This window comes from Saccopteryx leptura, chromosome 1, assembly GCF_036850995.1.
Source record: "Saccopteryx leptura isolate mSacLep1 chromosome 1, mSacLep1_pri_phased_curated, whole genome shotgun sequence".
In the NCBI taxonomy this organism is placed as follows: Eukaryota; Metazoa; Chordata; class Mammalia; order Chiroptera; family Emballonuridae; genus Saccopteryx; species Saccopteryx leptura.
Window position 1 is genome coordinate 126,746,008 of NC_089503.1, and position 24,460 is coordinate 126,770,467.

Consider the following 24,460-nt stretch of genomic DNA (forward strand, 5'->3'; position numbering starts at 1 on the left):
TTTACCCACATCATTCCATCATTGTTTAATCAATATTAAGATTAAGCTTCTAGCCCCTGATGGGTTCTCTGACTAATCCGGCAAATAAGGGAATCACAGTCTTGACTTAGAACTTAGGACAGAGTCCTCACTGAGGAGCATAAACCAAAACGGTCTGTGTACTTGTTTGTTCAATGCCTTATTCTTTGTGGTGCCGATGTTCAAAATATATTTTAATACCAGTTTCCATGTGGCCAGGATGCTGCATGTTATAGAATTATTTCACATGTATACAAGTGCAGCTGAAGGATTTTCAAATGAATTTTGATCACATTATACTTGTAATTTGGTTTGGCTCATGGCAGACAGTTCTTCCTTTTGGAGAAGTAATCTAAGTATTTAATTACATTGATGATATGTTTTAATTGGTGTTTTACTTAAGATTTGCATTTCACATTTTATTATTTCAACTGAGTGCCTCCAATGGAATTATTGAACATGTGTAATTTCAGTTGTTAAAGCAATTCACAGACATAATAGTTTTCAAAGTAACTTGTAATTAAATAAAGAAAGAAGTGACAGATGTTAGAGCATAAAAAATGGTTTCAAAACATTATTTTCACAGATAACATCGCTTCTTTCTTCTCAGTTGTTATCCCTTTAGTAATCCTAGAACTTTCTAAGGACTTTAGCCTACTTCAGATGTCTATCTGAATATGAGAGAATGTAAGAAGCTAGTGCTACATTGAGATAGTATAATCTTTCTAAATGGACACACAGTGCTACATTTAGATGCTTTCAACATTTGTCAGAAAAAAAATCGAAGCCTAATTATTTTGCTTTGTGTTCTGATGATGTGCCACAAAGTGGACGTTCTTCCTTCTTCTTTTTCTTTTAAGTATTATTGATTTGAGATAGAGAAAGAGCATGAGAGAGAGAGAGAGAAAGGAAAGAGGGAGAGAATGAGAAGCATTAACTCGTAGTTGCTTCTCTTTAGTCGTTCATTGATTGCTTCACAAAGCAGACATTCTTAGAACTGCTGTCTCTTCATCTCACTCCACAGCATAGCATGCTTTTTCTAGACTTCCTTAGCTTGCAGAATTTCATGAGCAATGGTTTCCATGAAGACACTTAAAGATGGAAGTGACTTATACTATGTCACATTCCTGCATCATTTTATAACCCATGCTGCGTGAGAAAGTAGCATCTCACATACTCCTCTTTGGCATCTGGCTTCCTTCATGATGTGATATATTTCCCGCATCTGTTTCAATCCATCCTGGTCCCATGAAATTGCCCACTTTGGGACGATTAGGAAGCAGTCTTCCAAGGAACTCTAGTGTCATCATGTGGGAGAAGAAAAGGGCAGCAGCTGAAAGAAGGAAGCTGTGGAATCTACACGTAAAATGATTGCACATATGAAACCAGAAGCACAGGAACCATAGCCTCACAAGGAAATGAGACAGAAATAGAGGGGCATCCAGATGGAATCCAGCCCCCATGAGGATCCCTCTGATGTTCTCCAAGCAGTTTTCCTTAGGAAGCTTATTTAATTGATTTCTTTCTCTTACCCTCCTATCACTGCTAATAGCATTTAGTGATAAGGCCCTGACATCTGAAAGTGAAAGGAGAGGAAAGGACTGTGCCTGTTACATGGTTCTCCTTTGAGAATTACTTTATCTAATGCTTGGTTTGATCTCCCATGATTTGTTAATTTCTAAATAGTTTTACATATGGAAGAAAAGAACACTGTCACTGACTTCCGTTATTGATTTGTGTCATCCTATGTTTTGTAGAATTTTCAGATCTTTTCATTTGTGCATCTAGTCAACCAAAAATGTTGAGTTGCATGTAGAGCATGGTCCTAGGCACTATGGAAGATTTACAGATACAGGCAATAAAACTCTTGACCTCAAGGACATGACTTTCTAGCTTAAGAGAACAAAATATAACTCAATGGCTAGACTATAAGAAAGAAGCTATGAATGCCAATGGAGCATTTAAGAGAAAACAGTGAAGCCACAAGAGGGAGAGGTTATCTCTGGTTGGATGAGTCAAGGGCACCCATAAAGTGTGGCCAGGATTTAGTCAAGTTGAGATGGGAGTGGGAGTTTCTCTGTGAAAGGATCATGAGTGAAGAGATAAAGGATGTGGGCTACACTCTAAGTAGCATCATTTGGGTGACATAAGGATGTATAAAATTACTGGCCAGGCACAGATTTGGAAAATAAGTTGTTTCATTTCTAAAGGTCTTGAGTATCATGCTGTAGGGTGCTTAGTCATTCAACTCTCATTGACTTGCAGTTGAAGTTACATAATTAGAGATATGCCAACATTCTTGTGTTAATATTTTCATGGTACAATTTTAAACATGTAAACTACATCGTGTCTTCAATTATTTTACCCTTTCAGTGAAAAAGAAATCATGTTGATTTTATGATGTAAAGAAAGATATCTAGTATATAGAAAACACTAAAGACTCTTAAAAAAATCTTTAGAAACAGTAAACAAATACAGTAAACTTGCAGGATACAAAATCAATGTACAAGAATCCACTGCATTCCCATTTACCAACAATGAAATTTCAGAGAAAGAAATGTATAAAAACAATTCCCTTTGCACTTGCAACAAAAATAACAAATTACCTAGGAATAAATTTAACAAAGAATATGAAGGACCTATATCCTGAAAACTACAGCATTATTAAAAGTGATTGCAAAAGATGCAACTTTAATGGAAAGGTATTCCCTGTTTATGGATTGGAAAAATCAACATAGTTAAAATGTCTATATTACCCAAAGCAATGTGCAAATTTAATGCAATACCAATCAAAATCCCAATCTTATTTTTAAAGAAATAGAACACACACACACACACAAAAACCCCACATCATATTTATATGGAACCACAAAAGACCTCAAATAGACAAAGCAATTGTAAGAAAAAAGAAGAAAGCCAGAGGTATGACACTGTCAGATTTAAAATTATACTACTGAGCTGTGATAATCAAAACAGCATGGTATTCGTAGAAAAACAAATACATGGAACAATGGAACAGAATTGAGAGCCTAGAAATAAAACCACATGCTATGCACAAATGATTTTTGACAGAGCACCTAGAAGCACAAGAGAGAAAAGAAAGCCTGTTTAATAAATGATGCTGTGAAAACTAGAAAGCCACATGCAAAAGAATGAAACTAGACTAGTTTGTCCCCATGTACAAAAATAAATTCAAAATGGATCAAACACCTAAATATAAAATCTGAAACAGTAATTTACACAGAAGAAAACTGTAAAAAAGAAAATTCATAGACTTTGGTCTTAGAGAACATTCTATGAATTTGACTCTAAAAGCAAGGGAAGTAAAGGCAAAAATAAACTAATGGGACTATATCAAACCAAAGAGGTTCTGCACAGCAAAAGAAATCACCAACAAAGCAAAAAGGCACCCAACCAAATAGAATATGATGTTTACAAACAACAGCTCTGACAAGGGGTTAATACACAGAATATATAAAGAAGTCACATGACTCAACATCAAACAAACAATTAAAATGTGGGTAGAGGACCTGAATAGACACTTCTCCCAAGAAGATATAAAAATGGCCAATAGATGTATGAAAAAATGCTCAACTTCACTAGCTATTAGGGAAATCCAAATCAAAACTACAATAAGGGCCCTGGCCGGTTGGCTCAGCGGTAGAGCGTCAGCCTGGCGTGCGGGGGACCCGGGTTTGATTCCCGGCCAGGGCACATAGGAGAAGCACCCATTTGCTTCTCCACCCCCGCCTCTCCTTCCTCTCTGTCTGTCTCTTCACCTCCCGCAGCCAAGGGGGAGCAAAGATGGCCCGGGCGCTGGGGATGGCTCCTTGGCCTCTGCTCCAGGTGCTAGAGTGGCTCTGGTCATGGCAGAGCAATGCCCAGAAGGGGCAGAGCATCGCCCCCTGGTGGGCAGAGCGTCGCCCCTGGTGGGCGTGCCAGGTGGACCCCGGTCGGGCGCATGCAGGAGTCTGTCTAACTGTCTCTCCCCGTTTCCAGCTTTAGAAAAAAAAAAAAAAACTACAATAAGATACCCTTCACACCTGTTAGGAAGGCTATTATCCACAAGGCAATAGTAACAAATGTTGGAAAGGTTGTGGAGAAAAAGGAACTTTCATTCACTTCAGGTGATACAGCCATGATGGGAAACAGTATGATGGTTCCTATGTGACCTAGCAATCCCTTTTCTGGTCATCTACCCCAAAAACTCAAAAACATTTTTTCACAAAAATATATGCACCCCTCTGTTTATTGTAACATTATTCATTGTAGCCAAGATATAGAAAAACCAAAGGGACCTTCAGTAGAGGACTGGGTAAAGAAGATGTGCATACATACAATGGAGTGTTACTAAGCCATAAGGAAAGATGAAATACTGCCATTCGTGACAACATGGACAGACCTTGAGAATATTATGCTAAGTGAAATAATAAGTCAGTTAGAAAAAGCTAAGAACCATATGGTTTTACTAACATATGGGATATAAAACTGAAACTGATAAATACCGACAACAGGATGGTGGTCACCAGAGGGAAGGGGGGTGGAGGTAGTAAAGGGTAAAGGGGGACAAATATATGGTGACAAGATAATTTGACTCTGAGTCACGGGCACACAATGCAGTATACAGATGTTGTAATATAGAATTGTATACTTGAAACCACATATAATTTTATTAACCAATGTGACCCCAATTAATTTAATTATAAAATAAATTAAATAAATAGAAGCTATTTAATTGTAAAATATGCATGCAAATTTGTGTGGGTGGTCCTTATTCAGTAATGTGTTCTTTTCCCATTAATCATTACTTCAGTAAGTACTCCTATACCTAAAAAGCTTAAATTTAAGGTTAATCTTATCCAAAAAATATGTTATATAAACTTGGAGTTAGTTCTTTTTCAAAGAGGAAAGTTCAATCACAATAATAAAAGGTGAATTAATATGTTTTTATTCTTATTAATACCAAAAATAAAATATGTTAGGATTTTAAAGTCAGGGATTGTATTTTATTCATGACTGTACCTCAACACAAAGCGGAGTGTATAGAGAATAAATATAGTTATTAAATGTGCGTATTAACTTTTTTAAAGGTGATGATGATTTGGGAAAATGTTGCCCACATCTTTTCAAATGAGGTGGTTATTTTTGTGATTATATTGTTTTGTCTACTCTTCACTTCTTTCTTATGGTCTCGTATCATGAGATGTATTGTGTGGTTAGTCTTTCACAGAGATTCTTCCCATCCCAATTGAGCTGCCATTTAATTTTTTCTCCATGATATTTACTTATGAACATTTTCTTATTCGTATTCTTAAATTATTTCAGATTCTTTCTAATGGGCCTTACAAATCATCTCCAAATGAATCAAACTTGGCACAGAAATCTAGTGTGGCTGCAGTGATAGTGTGTGAAACTCATTAAAATTGCTTTTGGTATTAGATTATACTTGGCAGTGACCTTCCAAGACTTTATCAGGCCCCCATAAGCAAGCCTTGAGTACATATAACTAATGTAGATCACCTAATTAGAAAAGAAAATTCTAATTTAATATTTAAAGTGTCAGGAATTCTAATATTTGAGCTCCCTTTTGTAAATAATTCAAATAGCCCTGAGCCCTTTCCAGACTGTCATGTCCTATGTTAATCAGATGCCGTCTTATTTCTCTTGATGCAATCCATGTACACCAGCCCAAGTCCAATCCAGCTCTGCTCCCTCAACAAACAAGTGTTAAACTAATGTGAATATGAGCCATGCTTGGAATGTGGACTGGATGGAATGTAAATCTCATTACATTGCTGTCTGGACCTCAAGGAGCCCTCAGCCTGGGAGGAGACAGAATATTAACAATCAAATACGTCCACTCCAGGTAGAAAGTGCCATATTGAATGCCAGCTACAGGTGTCCAGAGGATGGAAGGAGCCAAGCTTGTAAGTTGAAGGTCCCTGCACAAGGGATAGATTTCTCTGGGAAAGCCCCATGTCATCATTTTAGAAGTCACTTGGGTGATTGGGGGGCTACTGAGAACTAGGAAGACCGTTCGTCAATGAGTGAGACTTTGATTATAAATGGTGTCCCCAATAATTTGCTTCAACAAAAGAAGTTCTGGCACTGGAATTAAGCTGAGGATCTGGTGTTCCCTGGGATTGCATGTTGGAGAGGCTTGCCCCTGGCCCCAAGGACTTTGATTATAACCCCCTCCCCCACCCCCAGTACACTGAAGAGCCCTCATTGTTTACTTGGCAGCATAGGGATTTGCCTGTGAACCTCCAGTACAATTGTTGTTTCCCATACACTGTGAATCTCATTGTCACCAAGGGGTCACTTAGCCTGCTTCCCCATTAAACTGGAAATGTAAATATTCTGACCATTGACATTGATATTCTATTTTGTAAACCACAATTTCTGGGACTATCAGGGAGATGTAATTCCCTGTGTGCCTTCACGCAGGGACTTGGCAGGATTTTCTTGGGTACACGTATTTTGTATGACCTTCTCAGGGCCTCTCATGCTCTCTCACTGTCTTGTTTGTGCCCTCAGCGCTCACAGGTCATATTTTTCTTAGATGTGTCTCAGCATCATGGCATGAGAGGATTCTGACCAAGGAGAAGCCTGTGTCATCTGAATCAAATTGGTAACTTTTAAAATTCTGACACTTGACTTCTTTTACATGTATCTTTGCAAAAAAAAAAGTAATTAATGGAAGTTATAACATTTTCCTAGTACACATTGCACCTTGTTCCTTAGCAGAATTTGCAGTTTTCCTTTTGTTGCTTCTATGCTGATATTTGCATAGGGGAGGTGTGGCTGTGCGTTTACTATAGAATTACTGAGTTGTACCTCATTGGCTTGAAAGGAATCTGAATGAACTTTCATATAAGTACTAAAGTTAAAAAATACAAGTTTTCCATGTAAATATTTACCGCAGGATGAGTATTCAAAAGAAAGTTTTACAGTCCTTACACTTTTTGGGCATTTTATTTATATCTCAGTGGAGGACATAGTTTGCCTGGCATGATGCTAAATTGTGAATCTTGTCCTCCTCGCAGCTGTCAGGGTGAAATGAAATCATTGGTGAGCCTGAAGTTAGAGAGAGTTGGGTGATGCTTTTTCACTAGAGAGGGGAGATGTCCCAGCGATTTGGGGACAGTTTACAGAGAACGAACACCTGGGATTTTAAGCTCCCAGGTACAGGTGCTCTGCCTGTGTGGCTCATTACTGCGTCCTCAGTAGCTTCTCAGCGACTGGCACAGAGTAGCTGCTAGTGAGTAACATGAAATGCATTGGCAGTATTCAAATTAGAGAGAACTGTCACAAATTGGGACCAGTAATAGAAATAAAATGTTCTCTCAGGAAGTCCTCAAATAATCATCATTGTATTTGTAATAACACAGGCAGAGAAGGGTCAATTCTTCAACAATTAGAGTGTTATTTATATCTCTGTTCCTCACTTAAACTTTTGGGTGCCTTTTCTCATGGCCACCTTTTTGCATAGGGGACAGGTATCAGAAGTTAGAGACAGCACAGCAGGGATCCTGAGCAATGAGCAGAGAAGGACATTTATTTTAAAGCAAGAACTTTTGTAGCAAGTTCTCCCGAGTTAATATTAATATGACCAGTGGTTGAGTTATTTGGTGAATGAAGTTGGCTCTGAGGATTAGAAATGGTTAAGAGCCAAGGGTACTGCTTACCCGTAAGGTGCCTTGGTATGAATCTGAGCAAATTTTCCTTATCAGGGTCACAGTGCCACAGTCTCAGGACTTGTCAGGCAGCGAGCATGTTTTTATGCATAGAACGGTGCCCCTTCTTACAAGTACAGGGAGCCCCGTACCCAGGCCTGTGCTGTAGGAGAAGGTGCAGGCTGAATTGCCACCCTCACTGCCAGGATCTTCTTTTTGCAGCCCGTCTGCTGTGTAACCTTGTACAACATTAATTCATCAGGATTTAAATACAAGTGAATATTATACATCATATTTGCATTTCATTTTTATTCATTTCTATGTTCATATTCATCGGATGACATTCATGATGGTCAAGTGGAGAATCCTGTAAATAATACATTTTAAATTAAAATTAAGAGAGAATGTTACAGTCATTTCAATAAATGCATAATGTTTGATAAAAACTCAACATTTATTCATAATGGTTTTAAAAAGTCAGTGAACAGAATGGATGAGAGTGTCTTTTACCCTCTTGAAGGACATCTTTTAAAGCACTATTAGCAAACATTGTCATAGTTCATGGTGAAACATCAGAAGCCTTTTTGTTAAAGTCAAGAGAAAGCTGTTTTTTTTTGCCAGCCCCTCTAATATGCCCTGCCATACTGGCAACACAACCAATTCAATATAGCCAGGCAAAGACGTGAGAGCTGTGAGGTCAAGGGTGGGAACATTTATGCCAAGGATTCCTGCCAGCTCTCGTACCCGTGCCTGGAAGGTCAGAGACTATTCCCTAGTGACTGGTCATTGGCTGGAGTGTGGTGATCACTTACAGCAGTGCTGGGCAGCTGGCACCATGCTAAGCCCCTGCAGCTGGCACTGGGGGTGCTCGACTAGTTGGGCCGCCTCCCCACATGGACTAAAACTTCTTGGCTTTGAGATTGTATACTGTTTACCGATTGAACAAAATTACTCAATATTAATAAAAATTTTGAACATCATTGATGAAAATTATCTCACTAGATCCGTGGGCCCCGCTGCACCTGTTTGAACGAGGAAGTGTCAGGAGGTTTGATACTGGTGGAGTGCCTGCTGTGTGATAGCTAGCAAGTGTCCAGTGCCCGGCTAGAAACAAGAGAGCTAGGCAGCCGCTGTCTTCAGAAACCTCACGGCCTATCAGGGAGACCCCTGAGCAAGCAAGTCATTGCAGCGCTGTGTCCATCCTCTGTCACTGCCCGGGGGCAGTGGGGGCACCAAGCTGGAAGTAACGTTTCCAGGAAAGGTTAGGAGAAAGCTAGCAGACTACAGGAAAGGCGGCAGCTGCAAAAGCGTTGAAGCCTGAAGCCACAGCATATGTTTGTGTGTCCTCAAAACAAGGTGGCATGGCTGGGACACAGATCCTCAGGTGGGAGGGTTGGGACAAAGCCATGATCTAATTGTCAAAGGTTTCTGGAAAGCTGAGCACTTTCCCTTTACTTGGCCAGTAACGTGAGCCACAGAAATGCAGCTACAAACATGGGTCAGCCCAGTGTTTTTCTAGACGTGCACCGGTACTCACCATTTAAAACCTCTTATACTAGAGCCTTCTCCAGTACTATTTTGATTATAATTATATGAAATTACTAATAGCTTATATCTAATTATGTATTAAATATTATAAATACATATTTAGGCTCTAGCTGCTGATGCTGCCTGCCCACATAAACTCCTGTTTGAACAGACCTCACCTCGCACTCCACTGACTGTAATGTCCTGTCTGAATGTGGGTTAGAGCATTTCATGGTACAATAAAGCCAAATAACCTCTATTACTGAGGAACAGTCTAAAAAAAGAAAACTACATTTTTTTATCACACTTATAAGAGAAAACTTAGCTGTCTACAGTTTATGTCACTTATTATTTTATTTTATATACTAATATTTGTAAGAAAATAAAGCAATTTAGAGATACTGTAGTCATATTTTAGAAGGGCAAGCGCTTTTACTCAACCGCCTTATGCAATTTTTTGCCTAAATGAATAAAATTGAGGCAGAAAGCAGTCAATACTCTTGCTTAAATTTTGCAATGTGTCTAAAACAGAAAAATGAACTTTAAAGTCATCTGCGGTACAGAATTCTAAGTATTTCAACTGGGGCATTTTCTATAGGCTTGAAAGATGGCTTTGAATAAGGAACACCCTTACTTTGCTGAAGAAAAGGAACGACATTCTAAAACAAGAGATTTGTGGCTGCATTTGTTGGTTTAGATACTCTTAATACATGAATATCCAAATAAGTAACTTCTATCATGTTTTCAAATATAAAAGTGCCTTTATATGGTGATGGTAGTGGGAAAGAAGATTTGTACAGTTAAAAAATAATGAATCAGCATAACAACATGCATCAGGATCAACACATAACTGTAACTAAGATATGGATTTGGAAATTTACCCACTTCAACATTCAATTGCCATTTATATTTTAAGCATTTATAGCAGAATGCTTAAATATGATTAGTCAGTTTGCTATTAAGCAGATGAAAATTTATAATGTAGGTCAGTCTTTAAACATGGATGTGGGAAATTATTTTTTATACAAAACTTCTAGATGAAGAAACTGTTATATTATTGCCATATGTTAAGTATATTACAATCTAGAAATGTTTAACTTATAAGTTCGGTTACAACATCTTGAATATTTTAATTCTACTGCAGACCTCATTTATGGAAAAAGCAGTCATAGTAATGCTGGCAGCCAGAATCAGAGCCAAGTTAAGAAAGGGGGTGAAGGCCCTGGCCAGTTGGCTTAGTGGTAGAGTGTCGGCCCTCATGTGGAAGTTCCATTTTTGCTTCCCAGTCAGGGCACACAGAAGAAGCGACTACCTGCATCTCCACCCTTCCACCTTCTCTCTCTCTCTCTCTCTCTTTTCCTGTCCCACAGCCATGGCTTGAATGGTTCAAGCAAGTTGACCCCAGGTGCTAAGGATAGCTCCATGGCCTTACCTCAGGCTCTGAAATAGCTCAGTTGGCGAGCAACAGAACAGTGAACCCAGATGGGTAGTGCATTGCCCTGCAGGGGGCTTGTCAGGTGGATCCCAGTCCGGGCGCATGTGGGAGTCTGTCTCTCTGCCTCCGTGCCTCTCACTTAAGAAAAGAAAGTGGGTGAGTGAAAGGGATACTGCTGTTCACCTTTGTGGCAAAGGCTTTGATGGCTTCATGATGTCTGATTGCCATCTTTGGTACTATTTTCTTTGATACTCTAGTAAGTTTAATTATCTATTTTCCAAACTATCACATAATGAAAATAGAGAGAGGATCATGAGAAGTGGAGGCAAAGAAAGTAGCAGAGTTGTGGACCAAACTTAGGTTAAAAAAAAAAAAATTCAGCCCTGGCCGGTTGGCTCAGTGGTAAAGCATCGGCCTGGCATGCAGAAGTCCCGGGGTCAATTCCCGGCCAGGGCACACAGGAGAAGCACCCATCTGCTTCTCCACCCCTCCCCCTCTCCTTTCTCTCTGTCTCTCTCTTCCCCTCCCGCAGCCGAGGCTCCATTGGAGCAAAGATGGCCCGGGCGCTGGGGATGGCTCCTTGGCCTCTGCCCCAGGTGCTAGAGTGGCTCTGGTCACAACAGAGCGACGCCCCGGAGGGGCAGAGCATCACCCCCTGGTGGGCAGAGTGTCGCCCCCTGGTGGGCGTGCTGGGTGGATCCCGGTCGGGCGCATGCGGAAGTCTGTCTGACTGTCTCTCCCCATTTCCAGCTTCAGAAAAATACAAAAAAAAAAAAAATTCAAACTGAGCAAGAAATGTGTTGAGGTTATGGGGAAAAAATAATTCTAATGCATCAACAGTATTGTCAGTAATAAGTGGATTTAATTATAACCCCAAAACATTAATAAGCCATAAAATTAAGTTCTGAGAGAAAAGGTTATAAATCTTAGAAATAAACTCATCAATAGCAGTCATAGAAAAATTAGTGTGCTATGATGTTTTCACTTCATTTAGATAAAGTATTTGCTTTTGTGATAGTTTATTTGGGAAGGATCATATGAAAGTCATTATATATTTATATTACTGCATTGAGATGGTGATTCTGTGAAGAAAAGACACAGCCTTTATCTTTAGGTTAGAAATGAGTCTCTTTTGTTGAGAGATTGGGGATTTCTGGTTACTGTTTCTCTCAATTTTGAGAGATAAGCCAACAGAATAATGACAACAAACAGGGAGCCCCAAACCTTGTGCCTTAGAATTAACATTGGCCACCAGTTGTGACCATGAGTCCTAAGCAAACCACCTTCATACATTACTCTACTCTTTTCATGAAAATTATTTCAGGGACCATGTGCACATATTTAGAACATTGGTAAAACTGGGCACAAACACTTTTAACAGTATTAAGAAAAATCTAAGGATGAATAAATACTTAACTAATTTGACGACAGATATAACCAACAAGTCTTTTATTTTCTGTGATCAAGACTTTCGATATTTCTTAAGGTGGCTAAGATTGCACTAGGGTTTTGTTTTCTGCTGAAAGTAACATTCTACTATTAGGGCATGGATCGTTTTGCCAGAATTGATTACTCAGACAGCTAACTTGGTGGGTGTGTCCCACCTTCAGTGCTGTGATTGAGGAGGATAATGCACCTTGGTGTGAAACTAGTTGTTCAGAAAATCCCAGGGGAGTTACTCATGGGATACAACAGTGTCATTTACTTTGTTTTGTATTGAAGGTCAAGTCCCTCTAGAGTTAGTGTGGGGCTGATGGCACTCTCATGTCTCTCTTAAAGTTCATGTGCTTATTTTTATCATTAATATTGAAGATTCCATGAAGAAGTTTAGCTGCTCCAACAATGATTGCTGAAAAATGGATAAATGACTGTGTGGATGGATGGATGAATGGATACATGATACTTCCATTTCTGTAACTGTAATTAATTGAAAATGTCATTTGGGCAATATTTGACTTTCATTTCAAAAATATAAATGTTTAAATTAATATATTTAGGCCAATGTCCATAAATTCTGGCAGGAAACATTCATGAGGTTATAGTAATCTAATTAAACAATTTGAATTATAAAAAGGAAGTCATTTAAAGGTTTTTTTTTTAAAAAGGAACAGAATTTCCCACAGTAAATTGGCAAAAAGAAGAGCAAAAAATGTGCAATTCCTTGTGAAAGATGTTGATAAAACACATATGTTTTTCATTTCCCAGATCCATTAAATGATGGGATCCCAGCTGAGAGAGCCAAGAAAATACCCGAGAGTTCCAAATATTTCCCTAGTGGGGAAACGAAATGACAGGAAGACTTTGACCTTAGCAGTGAATGTTCCAACTACATCACACACGATATTGGGATTTTAGAGTAAATAGTTCTTACTGCTATCGTTTAAGATATTGGAATCTTAATGAATTATTTAAGGAATATGGACTGATATAAAGCCAGCTTCATATAAACTCAGATAAGAGCAAATTTAGAAGGTAATTTTCTACTAGATGATCACTTTACAGCGCAAGTGAAATAGTGTGCCTGGAAACTTACATCGTTATTTTTTTTTACCAGATAAATCCATCCCCTTGTATGTAACCCTGCTAGGATAATTATGGGGTTTTATGACCATCTGAAGTGTTTTTGGAGAAAGATTGCTAGTGGCCAGCTTTGGAGAACTCCTAATATTTTTGTGTTCTGTACCCCACCTCCGTTTCCAGGCCTCTGTGCAGCCCAACAGGGCCCCATCGACCGAGCTCTCTGATGATCACTCTAAGTGCATTCTCTGGTTTCACACCCCCATCATCATGCTGTGCTTCTTTCTCTGTCCATTTTACCAGCGAGGACAGACCTGGTGGGCTAGCTTGGTTATCACACAGGGTCACAAACTTGAAAATGGTCAGAGAGTTCACAGTAGAAACTGATGGATAAACTCAAAAGTGAAATCACTTGAGAAGCAAAACTAATGAAGCGCAATCTCCCTATGCATCATCCACTCCTTGGAAAGCCGCCGGCACTAGCCTTGAAGAAGGGGGGCGGGGGGGGGTGTCATAGATGACATCCTCTTTAGCACATGGACACGGACATTTCAGTGGGCTAAAAACATAGAACATTTCACGTGGGCTTAGGATTTTCTGAACATAAGGCTCCATCCTCAATCTTTCAAGTCCTGGTTAGGTTTGGCAGAAGACAGAGAGCTTTCTTTCACACACCTGTAAGCTGCAGGAAATGCACCACCCCCCCCACACCCATTTTCAGTTTTGAATCAGTGGAGTTGATTGTAAACTGAGTCATGAGACAACAAAATTGCTTTCACTTTTTGGGACCTGTTTGATTCCGGGTAGCATCCTCCCGACAGCATTTATTGACAGGCATTCTGCTCAGTTACTCCACTTTGGTGCCTCTAGAAGCTCAGAGAAAAGGGCTCAAGTTCAGTCCAGATCACTCTTGCTTTGAAGGAACACATTTAACTTTGTTGAGCCCAGGGCTCCTCGGTCCTTCCTGATGACAGCTGCTTTTCCCTGTAGCACCCATGAGCTACCCAGAGATACAATTTAGGGAAAGTTCTTTTATGGGATGAATAGAACACCATTTATATTCTGTTCATGCCCTTAAAACTAAAGGTATTTACACAACGTACTTTACTCCAACATAGTGGACTGAAATCAGCTTCAATGAAATTGGAAAAATTGAAATTTAAATCAGTGGTTAACCCATGTATATTTTGTTATAATTCTGCAAAGCTGAATTAGAAAAAAAAAAATTTGCATGGGATTAGGCACCTTTAATAAAACATGAATTCTAACAACTAACCTCAGATAACCTGTGGGACTCTCATTAACACCTTGAATTTTCTATGTATTATTAATAGCAAATAGTGGTACTTTTTTGAAAAAATATTTAACCAAAATTTTCTCATAAGAAAGAATTGAAGAAATATCATAGCAGGAAGATAATGAGTTTCTGGTGAAAGAGATTTTCTTGCGACCGGGAGACCAGACTGAGAGGCCAAGGAGCCTGGTGATAAGGAAATTCAACTTCACTTGAATGACCTAATAAATTGAATCCTTGGAGAATTAGATGGAAAGCAGGGTCACAGTATAGATTCCTTTTGACATGTACAACACATATATCTTCACATAGGTATATATTAATATCCTAGTGCTTTATGACAAATTAAAACAAATTCAGTGGCTAAAACAACACTTTATCCTCCCACAGTTCCAATGTAACTGGTTTTTCTGGTTGGTCTCCCATTGGCTGAAATCAAGTTGTCATCCAGAGTTGCAAACTTTTCCAAAGCTCAGGGTTCTTTTTCAAGCTCTCTGGTGGTTTGAAGAATTTAGTTCTTTGCTATTTTAGGACTGAGGTTCCTGTTTTCTTTCTGACTTTAGGCTGGAGTTCATTGTGAGCTCCTAGAGATTGCCCTCAGGTCCTAGCCACGTGGCCCTCTCAGTGTGACAGCTAACTTCCAAAGCCATCAGGAGAATCTCTCTCCTGTTCAGTACAAGGAGGTCTTAGATTACAGAACCTAATCAAGAGAGCCATTATCCCATCATCTTCAATGGACCTACTCACACCCACAGCAAAGGGCTTGCACAGGGCATTACACCCAAGTGGTGGGAATCTTGGAGGTAACTTAGAATTCTGCATACCATAGTCTGTGAGTAGAGGCATACTTTCACCATACCCTTAAAATCATAGTTGTACCATAATCAAGGAATCTGGCTGCAGATTACTGATAGAAAGAGACCAGCTGCTCTCAAACTCCAAATAGGACTAATAGATTGGGAGATCCAGGAACACCCAACCCTGCATACCTGATGAAATATGGAGGAAAACTGAGTAGTCTGGATCTTTGTAAGATATCTTCAGGAATTTTATCAATTGATTAGCAAGTAGAAGAAGATGCTACAGCTCTGTTTTGTCCTAAGTTCTTTTATCTACAAAATGCACAATTGCAAAAAGGCATCCAAATTATCTAAAAGACGGAACAACATTTGAATATTTTGCAATCAATAGGAAGGGAAAAACAAGTTGCTTATCCCTTATTTCCCCATGTAAAAGACGCTCCCATGCATAAGATGCACCTTCATTTTGGGGCCCGGAATTAAAAAAAAAAATCTATAAAGTTACTGAATTCAGGTTTTATTCATCTAAAATTCATACAACTCCTCATCACTGTCAAAACTCCCACCCATTAGCTTGTCCTCATCTGTGTCTGGTGACGAATCACTCTCTTCAATGAGTACAAGAACAAGCGCAAAAAAGCGGGAATTGCGAGTAAAAGAACTACAACCACTGTATAAGACTCACCCAGTTTTTAAACCCCAAATTTTTTAAAAGGGGTGCATGTAGCCTAAGTGTTTGTAAAACATTCGCTAAATGTCTTTTATGCCACTAAATAATTGCTTTTAATGAAATACATTTGTTTTTTTCAATTAGGGTTTGTCAAGATCGTAAATGTGTGGTTTTAGCTTGTGTCTTCATGATTGAATTATCCATAACCACTGTATTATTCTAACTTGATTTTATATTTCCTTGCCAAGAAGTTAAACCATGTTAGCCCACACAAATATGACTATGTGATTAAAGCCATAACATTTAAATACTGTGATTATAGGGGTAATTCTTACTTCTTTTCTTAATTCTTGTTTTTCTTACAGTTGTATGTATATGGTGATTTTATACACATGCACTCATATTATTTTCTACTAAGGAAGCAAATAACTATTTGTTGCTTCTTTTGTACTTACAAGAATCTAGGGAAATGGCTCCTATGTTTAATTTAAAAGTAATGTCCTATGAGTTATCTTGCCAAAGCTTTAATCTAAAATAACACAACTTCAGTTTGGTTTGTTATTTATTCTGGTTCTTCTAAAAATTCTCATAAGTACCCTTAAAATATGTCCCAATTATTAAATTATTCTGAAGCAAGTGTATTACCATTAAATATTTTTTCCTTAAAAAAATGGATGAATGGAAGTAAGGGGTGGACTCTTTTGCTCAAGGTCACCCATTTCAATCACTGGTTTGAGAAGGCAGCATTTTCCCCAATGATAGGTTCTCACTTCTAACTGAAAGTGCTTTCTTTTCTCATTGCAAGGTGTTTGCCGGGTAAAAAAAAAAATAAAAAGATGTCTGAATTCTTGATGTTCAGTCACAGAAACTAGGGATTTAAAGGCATTATAGTGAAAGACTAAAATAAATAAATTGAATCTTCTCATTTGAAATGTAAATTTATAAAGTGTCCACAAATCACAGCCTCTAGAACAAAAATTTCCAGCAACAGCACTAGTTTTATTCTCTTGGGCTTTCTACCATGTTATGAAAAGGAATGCCCAAAATAATGTGTAAGGAGGACATCCAGCTTCATTATGTGTACACACACACACACACACACACACACACACACACGCCCGTGCGCACGCATACACACACACACACACACACATCTTCCTGCTAAGAAAGCAGCGAATTACTTGTTTGCTTTTCTGCACTGAAAGGAATGCAGGCTGATAGCTTGTTGCAAGTAAATGCACCCATTTGAAAGCCCCTGAGATATTCAGCAAAACCCGCTCCCCCTTGGGAGCAGGCAGTGGTAGCCAGGGAGGGAAGTTATCACCCCGGGCTTGACCTTCCCAAAGCTCACAGGGTGAGGAGCCCTCGTGCAAACAAGTGGCCTGGTTGAGGTTCATGAGAGTGGCATGAGAGAACTGAGGCTGCTCAAAGGACACCTGCTGAAATGCAAGCAGTCATTGCATAGAACAGTGACATTTTCTTCTCAAAAAATTCACTCTTTTCATTACAATATTGCTTTACATTTAAAATATAATTTTCATTTCATTTCATTGAGTCTTTGTGACAAGTAATTGTAATGGAAAAAAATAAGAATATTCTTTAAAATACTAAATCATCAATCTCTCTTTAGAGTCACTAAGGTAGACTCATGATCATCTAGCATTTTGATTAAGTCTTTTGCCTTCTATGAACAATATTCAGGTGCATGCACTCAATATTTATTTTGGATCAGCAGACAAAATCAAAACCAAGATTGTGGACCCCAAAATGGTTTTGGTGTTTTGAGATGAATCTTGTCTACCTCTCATTTGGCATTTGTTGGGATGTATTTTGCTATACTCTGAGTGTATGTCACCCTCCAAAAGTTATATGTTGAAAACGTAAGCCCAATAGAATGGTTTAGTGGGTGGGCCATTGGGAGGTAATTAGGTCTTGCAGATAGAGCCTGCATTAGTGGGACCCATACCCTTAAAAAAGAGACCCCACAAAAAAAGAGACCTCACAGAGCCCCTTCATCCCTTCTACCAGGTAGAGCAAAGAGAGGTCTGTGACCCAGAAGACCTTTCCTTGACCACACTGACACCGTGATCTTGGACTTCTAGTATCCAAAACTGTGGGAAGTAAATTTCTATCGTCTATATGACACCTAATCTGTGAAATTTTGTTACAGCAGCTGGAATGGACTAAGACATGCTCCAAGTATTCAGAAATTTTCAGAGGGTTTTAGACAGTGACTAAGAAGTTGTCTTTGGGGCTGAGTTCTCTTCACACCAAGCCATCCCGGGATTCACCACATTCTCCGAATCCCATGAAAGGTGATTGTAACTCCTTTGTGTTCAAAGGCCTGCACCAGCATGAAAATGCACTGCAGCTGAAGAGAAAGAAGATTCTAAAAGAATGTAGTTGATACACCTGTATACATAGGTGATAACATGCAGTTGCTACACTGACTGATTGTGCGATAGGTATAGCGTTTTCAGGTGTATGCAATGACAAGTAAGACCAGACCTGATGTACATTTTGTGTTTATGAAGCATTTATCTACAAATCCTTAGTAGTTATACTAAGTCCCAAAATTCAAACATCACTGCCAAAAAAAAAAAAAAAAAAAGAACTTGGAATTTTAATGTGTGCAGGTACCTGTAAGTACACCTGTTCTGAATACCATTTCTCAATCAGCAAGTAACCACCGCTTACTAAAAGGAGAGTCATTTTTCTGTGGCCATGTATTTTAATAATTTTACTGATGTATGATTGGCTCCTAATAAACTGTACATGTTTAAGTTAAAAATTTGATAAGTTTCAACCGATGTGTACATCCATGAAACCATCAGTACAATCAAGAGAAGGGACATGTTTATCAACCCAAAAGTTTCCCTGTTCCCTTTTGTCACCCTCCCTCATGCACTTCTGTGTCCTCCCCAATTCCATGGAGCTGCTTGCCAGCTGTCTGGCCCTATATTAGTTATCTTTTGTTATAATTTCATTTGTTAATTCCTTTTTTTGTTGTTGAATTCTTTCACTTGGCATAATTATTTTCAGATTCTTCTTTGCTGTTTTATATACCAACAGTTCATTTCTTTTATTGCTGGGTAGTATTTTATTATTTGGCTATAAAATGATTTATTTAGATATCTACCTGCTGATAGACAAATGGATTGATTCCAGTTTTTGGATATTACAAATAGAGCTGTTACGAGCATTCGTGTACAAGTATTTGTATGGACAGTTACTTTCTTTTTTCTTGGGTAAATATGTAGAAGGGAAATGGCTTGATCATATGATCAGTTTGTTATAAGTTTTTTGTTTGTTTGTTTGTTTTTTAATAGAGACAGAGAGAGAGTTGGAGAGAGGGATAGATAGGTACAGACAGGAACGGAGAGAGATGAGAAGCATCAAACATCAATTTTTCGTTGCGACACCTTAGTTGTTCATTGATTGCTTTCTCATATGTTTCTTGACTGTGGGCCTTCAGCAGACTGAGTAACCCCTTGCTCAAGCCAGCAACCTTGAGTCCAAGCTGGTGAGCTTTGCTCAAACCAGATGAGCCCGTGCTCAAGCTGGCGACCTCGGGGTCTCGAACCTGGGTCCTCCGCATCCCAGTCCGACGCTCCATCCACTGCGCCACCACCTGGTCAGGCTGTTATAAGTTTTGAAGATAATGTCAAATAATTTTCAAAAGGATTGTGGGATTTTACCAGCAGGGCATGAGCGAAAGTTCCTATTGTTCTGCAAGTGATAGGTTTTTGCTTTGTTTTCTTTTGTTTTATGTTAGCCTTTCTCATATCTGATAGGTGTGTGCTGGTTTACTTGTGATTTTAATTTACTTTTTCTAAATAATTATCTTGAACATTATCTTAACATATGCTTTTTTTTGCCATCTTTATATATTCTTTGAGGAAATGCCTGTTCATAACATTTGGAAGTTAATTATTGAGTTTTAACTTTTCAAACATAATGAATATGAGTCTTTTATCAGACACATGATTTTCCGATATTCTCTCCCAGTGTGTGGCTTAACTTTCATTCTCTTAGTGGTGTCTCATAAAGAGCAGAACTTCTTGATTTTGATTAATTCAACTTATTTTTATTTTATTATTTTATGAGTGATGCTTTTGGTGTTGTAGCTAGAAAACCTTTGCTCAACCTAAGGTCACAGAGATATTCTGCTTTCTTCTAGAAGGTTTATGGTATTCGATAGTAGTCTATGATCTATTTGAGTTTATTATCATTGATAAAGCAAGTTATTGATCAAAATTATTGCATATGGCTATCCAGTTGTTCCAGCACCATTTGCTGAAAAGACTACTTTCTTTACTGTATGGCTTTGAGCCTTTATCAAAAATTAATAAGCCGTATATAAGTAAGCCTATTTCTGGGCTTTCTGTTTCATTGTTTTTTTACTTAATTTTTATTATCTTGATGCTAAAACCACAGCATGTTGATTTAGGTTTTTTCCAAAGGAAAAATAAACAGCAAAACAGGGGGCCCCACTGAAATTTGTTTACCAAATTTATGGAAAATTCCCCTTTAATGGGCTTTTTTGTAGATGGATTAATACAAGAATCCATTCACAATAAAAAAAACTATGTACTTAAGATTGGTAATGTGAAATAAACATGACAAAGTTATTGCTCTTGACAAACTTTCAGTCTATTGGTAGAGAGAGGCTATTACTAGACAATAAAACTTTAGTAAAATATAGTATTTGACTATGTGAAACAGGCCTGAATTAATAAAGAGGCAGTTAAAGTGGGGAGGAGAGAGAGAACACAGACAGAACCATGTTTGATGAGAACAGTGATGGTAACATCTTGCACCAGACCACCTCCAACATTTCTCAGCACTCTGTAGAACTTGACTCAAGTAAGAGAGAAGCAGCAGGGTGCCTCTTGGTTTTCTGCATTAAATTTTTAAATAGATGGTCTTATCACTGCTGTCTGACACAGAGACTACCTGGGGAAGATATTTGGAGAATTGTTTGAAATTGCTTTAGTAACCACTTTGTTTTCCTTGACCATTTTATTTTGTCCTAGCATCAGCATTAGGTTTTCAAACTGTATTCCAGCTTTACTGAGATATAATTGACACATAATATTATATAAGTTTAAGGTGTACCATGTGCTGACTTGATACATTTATAAATTGCCAAATTATTACCACCATAGCATCAGCTAACACCTCTTTTTCATCACATAGTTATTTCTTTTTGTGAATGAGAACATTTAAGAGCTACTTTCTTAGCAACATTTAAATATACTATATGATACACACCTATAATCACCATTCTATACATTAGCTCCCCAAACTTGTTAATCTTATAATTGGAAGTTTGTATGCACCACTTCACATGCTTTCTGTTTTTGAGTCTTGTCTTTTTAAAAAAAATTATAGTTGCCATACAATATTATATTAGTTTTTTTGTTTGTTTGTTTTGTTTTTGTATTTTTCTGAAGCTGGAAACGGGGAGGCAGTCAGACAGACTCCCGCATGCGCCCAACTGGGATCCACCCGGCATGCCCACCAGGGGGCGATGCTCTGCCTATCTGCGGTGTCCCTCTGTTGCAACCAGAGCCACTCTAGCGCCTGAGGCAGAGGCCACAGAGCCATCCCCAGCGCCCGGGCCATCTTTGCTCCAATGGAGCCTTGGCTGCGGGAGAGGAAGAGAGAGACAGAGAGGAAGGAGAGGGGGAGGAGTGGAGAAGCAGATGGACACTTCTCCTGTGTGCCCTGGCCGGGAACCGAACCCGAGACTTCCACACGCCAGGCTGACGCTCTACCACTGAGCCAACCGGCCAGGGCCATATTAGTTTTAAGTGTTTATCTTTTTTTAGATTCCACATACAAGTGATATTATACAGAATTTGTCTTTCTTTGTCTGATTTATTTCATTTAGCACAATGCCCTCAAGGTCCATCCAAGTTGTGGCAAATGGCAGGATTTCCTTCTTTTTCATGACTGAATAATATTTCACTGTGTGTGTGTGTGTGTATAATATTATACTATACGCCACTTATATATTTTAGATATTATACACATACCATATATACATTATATATTATACCTATACTACATCTTCATTATCCATTCATCCATTGTTTGACACTTAGGTTGTTTCTGTATCTTTTCCATTGTGAGCAATGCTGAAATGAATATGGGAGTGTGTATATCTCTATGACATCCTGATTTCATATATGTATCAGGATGTCGTGTGCATGTGTGTGTCCCAGAAATGAGGAAATGGGGTTAATTTCAGTAGCCATTCTTACTTAAGATTTTCTTTTCACCAGAATATTACAAATTTTGTGTGGCAAGTAATAGTCATTCGCTCCCTACGTCTACTTTTTTTAAAATTAATTAATTAATTTATTTATTTTAAATTTTATTTATTCATTTTAGAGAGAGGGGCAGAGCAAGACAGAGACAGCAAGAGAGAAGGGGGGGAGCAGGAAGCATCTACTCCCATATTTGCCTTGACCAGGGAAACCCGGGGTTTCGAACTGGCAACCTCAGTGTTCCAAGTGGATGCTTTACCCACTGCGCCATCGCAGGTCAGGCTCCCTGCACCTACTTTTAAAATAACTTCTTTTTGTAACATTAAATGTAATGCTGTTCAAGTTCCATTCAAATATGATGACTTATGGCAACAGTTCGACAGTAAATAATAATACAAACAGATTTAGTTAAGTCTTATAATTACTCACTGTTAACTTGAATCACTTAATAATTTTGGTCATTAACATAAAACAGATTGGTCATATCATTTCTCAGCATTTTATAATTTGATATTTTAAGTAAATGCATCATGAAACCTCAAAAAACAGTTGAAAAGAGCAAGTGCTGTGTCTTATGTTAAGATTTGTGCTGTGAGGAGCTAATGAACCAAAGGACAGATTTGTTATCAGAGGTGTAGGTCTAATGAATTGATCTTCATATCTGAGCAGTGCCTACCTCTGGCACATGTGACCCCTGCCCTGCTGAACCTGTCACCAGCACACAGAGGCCAACTCTGGGACATGAGCCAGCTTTAAAATATATTTGTCATTCATCTATCTCACCAAAAAAGATGAAACTTTTAGTGTAAGGAAGCTAAAAATTATTGGAGATACCCTCTATATTTATTTATTAAGATGTTTGGTGATAAGATTTTATGAATAATGTTGACCTTATTAATACTTCAAGACCGACACTTTTAAACCAGGATCCTCAAATGTTATAAGCTCTAAGTTCATTGCAGTAAAGAGCCCTGGATACTGGCCTGGCCCAGCTCGCACAGAGTCATGAAGGGGAGGACAGTGGCATTTTCAATCTGGGGGTGACAGTGCCACCACACTGCAGGCCAGGAAGATCCCAGGCAAGGCTGATTGCATTCCTATCATGTGGCTTCCATTTCCAGTGAAAATGAGAGAGCTCACACGTGTCCTGTCTAGTTTCTCACATGATTGGGCTTATGGCCTCAATTGGGGCTATTTTTTCATTCAGGAGGCAGCATCTGAAAGATGCCGTAATAAAAGATGCTATAAACAGAGGAAAATGCAGTCATCAGTCTTCCGGTGTGTGATGGTGTGGAGAGGAGCAGCACCTGTGTGGCTGAGGCAGGGAGCCACGCTGATCGCTTCACTTGCTTCCTGTTAAAAGCCTGTGATGTCACCAACGTGAAGAACTCCGGAGTATTGTCACTTGCAAAAACAACAAGAAAAGATGGGTTATGCATAAAGAAACCTAGTTCAAATAATTAAAGTAGTGACAAAATCATGATTTTAGTAGACTTCCAGGTAAAGCTGGTGGTGTAGACATGCACATGGCCACTTTCTCTCTTGTTGGAAACTCACTAATAAAATGCTAAAGGGACTTTTTTTTCAAACCAGAAACGCACACGACAATTCTTAGTGTGTCTGGATACCTTAAGGGGGTTCAATAATGACATGCTCATAGAAACTCTACAACCATCCCCAAAGCAGATGAGCCCTTGACTTGGATTGGAAGGGAACTGGACAAGAAACAGCCATCAGTCGTGGTTTAGCCACCACTCAGGTATGGATCCTGTTCGCCTAGTGCTGAGTGCAAACGCCGGGCTGTGCCATAACCAGAGGTGCAGCTGAGTCGTATTAAGAAGATGGAAGACGGGAAGGCTGCGCCCACGCTGAAGGCAGAGGGAGTGGGGGAGGGAGGTAAAAGCTAAATCTTTGTTTTCCATTGTGCACACTGAATGGGCAACGGCTGATGGAAAATTCTCGTTGTTCGTTCTGTGGGATAAATATCAAAATGTTTAACTGAAAATTGATGGGGGAAGGATGAAACCGTTCTCTTTTTCATACTCCAGCTTAGAGAGCTACTTAACACTTTTTTTTATATGTATGAAATCATTTTACAAATATGACCGTAATTGAGTGTTATTATGTGTTGTGGGCATTCCTTCTAATGAAACATTCTTTGTTGTCAAATGGAGAAATCGTGATATGCTCTGTCCAAAGTCAAGCCTAGTACCCCTTGTATTTGGCCCTACTTCTGGTGACATAGTGT

At 38.8% G+C, this 24,460-nt stretch overlaps 1 protein-coding gene across 2 annotated transcripts in view; it reads left to right on the forward strand.

Annotated features, from left to right (window-relative positions):
* SEMA5A (semaphorin 5A) overlaps nucleotides 1-24,460 on the forward strand; it is a 487,022-nt gene that overhangs the window by 432,207 nt on the left and 30,355 nt on the right. The window lies entirely within an intron of this gene.